This window comes from Poecilia reticulata, linkage group LG4 (genome assembly GCF_000633615.1).
Source record: "Poecilia reticulata strain Guanapo linkage group LG4, Guppy_female_1.0+MT, whole genome shotgun sequence".
NCBI lineage: Eukaryota > Metazoa > Chordata > Actinopteri > Cyprinodontiformes > Poeciliidae > Poecilia > Poecilia reticulata.
The window spans coordinates 4,675,985-4,682,067 of NC_024334.1; the positions used below are offsets into that span (position 1 = coordinate 4,675,985).

The 6,083-nt window shown below is 43.5% G+C and overlaps 1 protein-coding gene across 2 annotated transcripts in view; it reads left to right on the plus strand.

The window, feature by feature from the left end:
- The window catches only part of LOC103463200 (myomegalin), a 63,177-nt gene that overhangs the window by 3,758 nt on the left and 53,336 nt on the right, over positions 1–6,083 (plus strand). The gene's annotated exons all lie outside the window — the stretch shown is intronic.

The window sequence follows — 6,083 nt, forward strand, 5'->3', positions numbered from 1 at the left end:
GTGTGTGTGTGTGTGTGTGTGTGTGAGTGAGTGTGTGTGTGTGTGTGTGTGTGTGTGTGTTGAATGAGAAAGGAGCATTCAGTCTGAGCCTTTTGATCAAAGTCAAAACTTGAGGCTAACAAGAGCGTTTCTTTTCCTCCTTTGAAGGCGGTTTGAGTTTTCTCTAATAGTCCCGTGTGTGAGCGGTGTGTGTGTGTGTGTGTGTGTGTGTGTAGGTGAGTGTGTGTCTTTGTGCCCTGAAATGAATCTCATTGTCACATCTTGTGCCAGAGCAAATTCTCCGTCCAAAATGAGCAATTTGGAGCTGAGCCTGCTGTGGAAAATCTGCCTTCAATTTTCCCCCCGCTGGTGGCTGAGTGCACTCTGTCCCATTCACACACACACACACACACACACACACACACACACACACACACAGACCCTGCTCCATGTGGACCCCACAGTTTATTTTTCCCCCAATTATCCATTTAGTGTGAGTGTTGGGCGGCGGAGGAAATGTTTGTATTGTCTTTATTTAGCGATGCTGTTAAGCTAATACCTGATTAGTGAGTCAGAGCTGGAAGCAGCTGCTCCACTTGTTTCTTTGTTTTTCCAGTCCCACTCGGTGTTTTTCTGCGGCCGTGACACCTGGATGTGATTCTGCTGCTGCGTGTTCAGATCCACTGTTTGGTTATGATGGATGGCAGAGAGCAGGAACAACCCAGATCCGACCTCTGACCCTTAATGGCTGCTCTGCTCTGCTCTGCTGCAGCGTCAGCCACAGATTTGTGATGGTTTTAAAGAGTTGAGTTTGAATGTTTTTGGTTTCTGACGTTCGTCCTGTTTCCCAGCAGGAACGCCGACATTCACTGCAAAAACATCTCAGCAACTGATTTTAGATTTTAGTTCATTTTAAGTTCTGAGGTGAGAAAAATGTCTTGTCAGGCTGGCAGATTATTTCACCTGTAACCATCCTCTCTCTCTTTTGAAGTTTTTTAGTCTCATTTAAAGCGCCAGAAAACATTTGGACTATATTTTAGAGGAAAATTGTGTTTTTGCAGTGATTTGACATTAGGGGGTTCATTTGTAACATAATTATAACTTTTTCTAAAATATGTTTTTTTTCCATGTTTATAAAATTTGTCACCATGTTGAGACAGATAATCTGTGAAGAAATGCACCAAAAACAGCCAATCAGAGCCAGGAGGCGGGGCTTAACGCTGTCAGTCAACCTCATGTACGCGCTGCTAAATGTGCTAGTGGAGAGAAACAACTTACCGTTACAGAAAAACCTTTTAAACAGTCATTGGTGGCTAGGCTAGCTAGCATTAGCATTCGACATAGCAGAGACCAAGGCAAGGTGTGAGCATGAGGTTGATTGACAGCGCTAAGACCCGCCTCCTGGCTCTGATTGGTTGTTTTCAGACGGCACAGGGTGAAAGCAGAGGAGCTGCATGTTTTTCACATTATTTGATAATAACATTTGATCAAATATGTAAAAAATATATTTTTAGTAATGTTTCACATTGCAGCTTTGTTGTTTGTCTGCACTGCAAAAACTAAATCTTTTTTATATTTTCTGGTGTAAATGTGTCATTAATCTGGAAATGTGACAAAACTAACTGACTTTTCAGCAACATATTTAGTCAATAATTACTTTATATTTGTGAAATATATCATAGATTCACTGGCAGATGATTTAACTTAACCAGATATTTTTGCCAAGTTGCAACTGAAACAATCTGCCAGCAAAACTGTGATAAATTTAACCAGAAATCATTGATTCAAACAAGCTGTTTTCTCATATTTATGAGATATTCACCCCATAAAATCGAGAAAACTTGGTAAGACTTTGTGTTTTTTGCAGTGTGAAGTTTATTTTCTAACCTCACAGAGAAAACAAACTTTAAAAATGTTAAAATCGAAAGTTTCCCTGAAGCAAACAGAGAATGAGTGAAGTGTTTCAGGCCCAGAGTAATTTATGGAAATCAAAATATGAATCCTTAATTATCTGAACCTAGAGAAGTTTTAAGGATAATCCCTAATGTGTCGAACTTTTAATCCGATATGAATTATTAGAGTGGAAACTCCAGAAAACAAAGTTTCTTCTCGACGACAGAAACGTGAAATTTAACTCGTCATCTGAGTTTCTGCATTTCTGTGTAAAATCATCTGAAAAAGCAGAAGTTCAGTTTGTGTTTCTTCAGCGGAGCCGGTTCTGCCACCGTCATGCTGACAGAAATCATTTTCAGAGTTTTTACAGTGAAGATATGACAAACGTTAGCTAACTGGGAAAAGGTGGAGCTGCCCAGAAACACCATTTAAAAACGACATCATCACATAAAGAGGAAACTTTGGCAAAATGGAATCATTTATATCAAAAATGTGATGACAAAACAACATCAAGCAAACAAAACGTAGAAAAGCAAAAACTGCAGCCGCGTGTCAGTTTGGTGAATATTTGGTTGTTTGTGGGTTTTTTGCTCCAGAGCAGCAATACTTCATAATAAAATCATTCAAGCTAAAGTACATAACAGTAAAAACAAAAGCACATACTTTCCAAAAAGTTACTCAAGTAAGTAAAACTAGTTTCTACTGACTTCTGTTTTTTTAGTGTTTATTATCATATTTGGCCTGAAGGGCCAAAATATGGAGGTTTAAACTCTGTAAGCAGCTTCAGGGTGAATAAAAGGCCCTGGGTTTCGATCCAGATGCCTGGTTCTGGATGTTTCGGTGACCGCCAACGAGCTGCAGCTCGTCCTGAAGCCGGTTCTGTTCTGCTCCTCCAAGTGACTGAAACCGAACTGGAGCATGAAGGTTTTATCTGGTTCAACCAGCAACCAAACGGCCTGATGACTTATCACCAAACATCCGTGTCTCTTCAGGAGACGCCGGAATAAAAATCCGTCCTGGTCTTTGTTTTCCCCTCTGCGCTCGTTATTCGTGCTGCATCGCGGTTCGTTTTTCTCCTGCGTGTGTCCGGCTGGCCGGCCGGCCGGTCGGCCTGCAGACGGCATGAAGCGTGACGGCCAGCAGGCCGACGAGGGAAACCAGAGTAAAGCCAAACCATTAGCATGAGGCTCATTTAAAGTAACAAATTCACGCCTGATGCAAATTAAAGTGATTCTGTTGTACTTACTTCTGGTTTTGAAGGTAATTATGGGATTTCTGTTCTTTAAAACTGCAGTAAACTGAAAAAGCTTTTCATAAACTGTCACCATGTTGTAACAGTTAATGAGAAAAGATCAACATCCTCCGTGAGCTGCTGTCTGTCGAAATGCACCAGAAACAACCAATCAGAGCCAGGAGGCGGGGCTTAGCGCTGTCACTCAGCTTCATGTACTCGCTGCTAAATGTGCTAATGGCAGAGAAATAACTTAGTTACAGGAAAACTGTTTATCCACCGGTATGATGACAAAGAGCTGCTTAAAAACATGTATCACTAGCTAGTTAACTTAACTAGCTAGTTATGTTAACTAGCTAGTTAGCATAGTTAACTGTGCATAATTAAGTCCCTCCCACCTACAGAGAATGACTGTTAACTAGCTGCAGGTGGAAGTTAATCATTTAACTATGCTAACTAGCTATTGCTATAGCCAATAACTATACTAGCATAGTTAGTGGCTATGCTAAGTAGCCTTAGCATTAATGACAGGCTGTGCTAGATTTAGCCGACTAGGAGAGGGCGAGGGGGATGAGCAGCGCCACATGGAGGGTGATTAACAGCGTTAAGTCCCGCCTCCTGCCTCTGATTGGCTGATAGCTTGTTTCTGGTTAGCACTGGGAGAAGGTAGAGGAGCTAACTTTTTTCCTCAGATTATCTGCCTCAGAGCTTCAGCAAATATGTAAGAAATTATTTCTCTGAAGGTTACATGGCTGCTAACAGTGCTAATGCTAACGGTTAAATATTAATTTCCACTCTGCGTGTTTTTCCTGTTGCTAATCATGTTGAAAACCCGCAGACCTGTCAGCTCTTTGTCAGACCCCTGGTTCGTCTGCCTGTCGTTAATGGTCTAGTTAAATCCTTGGTTATTATAAATCCTGCTCATGTTGGGATCCTCCTTAACCTCAATGCATTCTGGGATATTCATCTCTCATCTCCTGCTATTAGCTAATATTTACCAAACAAAAGAAACTATCTGTGTTTTCCAGTTTTATTTGCAGTTTGTTGCATCACCTGAGAACGTTGCCATGGCAACGTTCTCAGGTGTTCTGGACAGGTTGATCCTTAAAGCTGCAGTACGTAACTATTATGGAAATTTTTTAAAACTTTTTAGTTGAAATTGTCACCATGTCGTCCCAGTTTGAGACTACGTCTGACTTGCGGTCGGGTTCAATCAGCAGCATGAGCAGAAAATCAATAATCAATAATCAGAGATGAGCACCAAGACCTTCTCTGTTAACGTTCAAAGAGGAGCTGGAATGGATGGAAGCTGCTGATCAACCACCTCCTCCAGTAAGGCTGTCACACCTGATGGTCCAGTCGACCCGGTTCTACTGGATCCAGAACTCCATCATCTGCTCCGCCTCCAGCTGCTCTGAGTCAAACCAACCTGTTCCCCTCCTGGCCTGTGGGGGCGCTGCACCAAGAACCACTGAAGGAAACGACACAAAAACCTCTGAAGACACTGAGAGCAACTTCCTTCTTCACCAGATGGAAACAAGATGGAGGATTTTAGCGGTTGGAGGATTTCTCTTTAGGCTAAAGACCAGGAGCCATTTCTGCTGCTAGCGCTAGGCTAACATGTTAGCTTTGGTTGGATTTACCCAGAATGCCCTGCTCTCTAGTCCACTTCCTGCTTTTGGAGCGGTCTCTGGTCCGCTAGGCGTTCACATTCACACCGAACCCAGACTGAGGCCTGGAGGCGGATCGGAGTTTGATTCAGAGCCGATGACGTTTTCCCGCCTCCGACCAGGAAGTGATTCAGACCTGGGGAAGTTCAGATCATGCAACACTTTAAATCAAGAAACTCATTCAGGACCGGAAGCATCAGATCAGCTCACATCAGCTCCACCCAAAGCTACGTCAGCTCGGTCCATCTGGGCTTCAGGACGATGCAGATCAACTGGGAACCAGCAGCCCTGAGGGAAGAAACGTCAGAAATAGATGATTCTGCTGCTATCAGCGGTTTCCATCCTAACCAGCAGAACCAGTTCTGCCAAGTGTTTAATGCAGGAACTGTTCAGTGGTTCTCACTGGAGATGAAAAGGCAGAAATCAATTATATTGGGATTGTTTGGAAAGGGCCTCATAACTGGTGGGAGCAACAGTTGCATTAGATTTATTTCCTGTATTCTAGAATGGCGGCGCTCATGTCGGAGCCTCGTTAGATCTGGTTCATCCTGGAGGCGTTTCCTGTTTGGAGAATGGATCCTGGTTCCGGATGGTGGGAGGATCTTTGCTCTCTCTCTTTGTCACTTTGGGCTGTCATGATGTGTAACCATGGCAACGAGGTGTTGCTTTTCCAACTCCGAGCAGCTTAGCGTCTGAAAAGCTCAGATGACACGGAGGAGGACGCTCCTGTCTCTGAGGAGGCTTCAGAGAGAAGCAGGAAGCTCAAACCGACACTTCCTTCCATCATGGCGGACAAAATGGATGAACTTCAAACCCAGCCAGGGTGGTTTTAACGTTACTATGGATACAGGATCAGATCCACCTACTCCAACGTCTCTAACCATAAAACCAGACAGGTTTAAAGAGGAGCGGCAAAAGCAAAGGAGGTGGATCAGCAGAGCTAGCTAACTGAAGCATCACCGTCCACGACTCTTTGAAGATGCCTGGATGCTTTGAACTGTGACATTTCACCTCAGACGGTTCTGGAGCGACTTCTTCAGACCCAGATGGTTCTGGACAGTCTGGGAAATCCTGAAGGCTTTGAACTTCTCACCTCGAAGTTCTGATCCGGTATCCTGAATGTTTCAGCTCTTTCCTTGGCTCAGTCCTCCTGAATGAAATGAAGGTTCATTAACAGAACTTCTGCAGAACTTTGACCTCCTTAAGAAGAAGTTGGACCATTTTACTGGAGCAGAGAGACATCCAAGCATGTTTTCCTCCTTCAATCCGGTCGACCCGGTTCTACTGGACCCAGAACATCTGCTCCACCT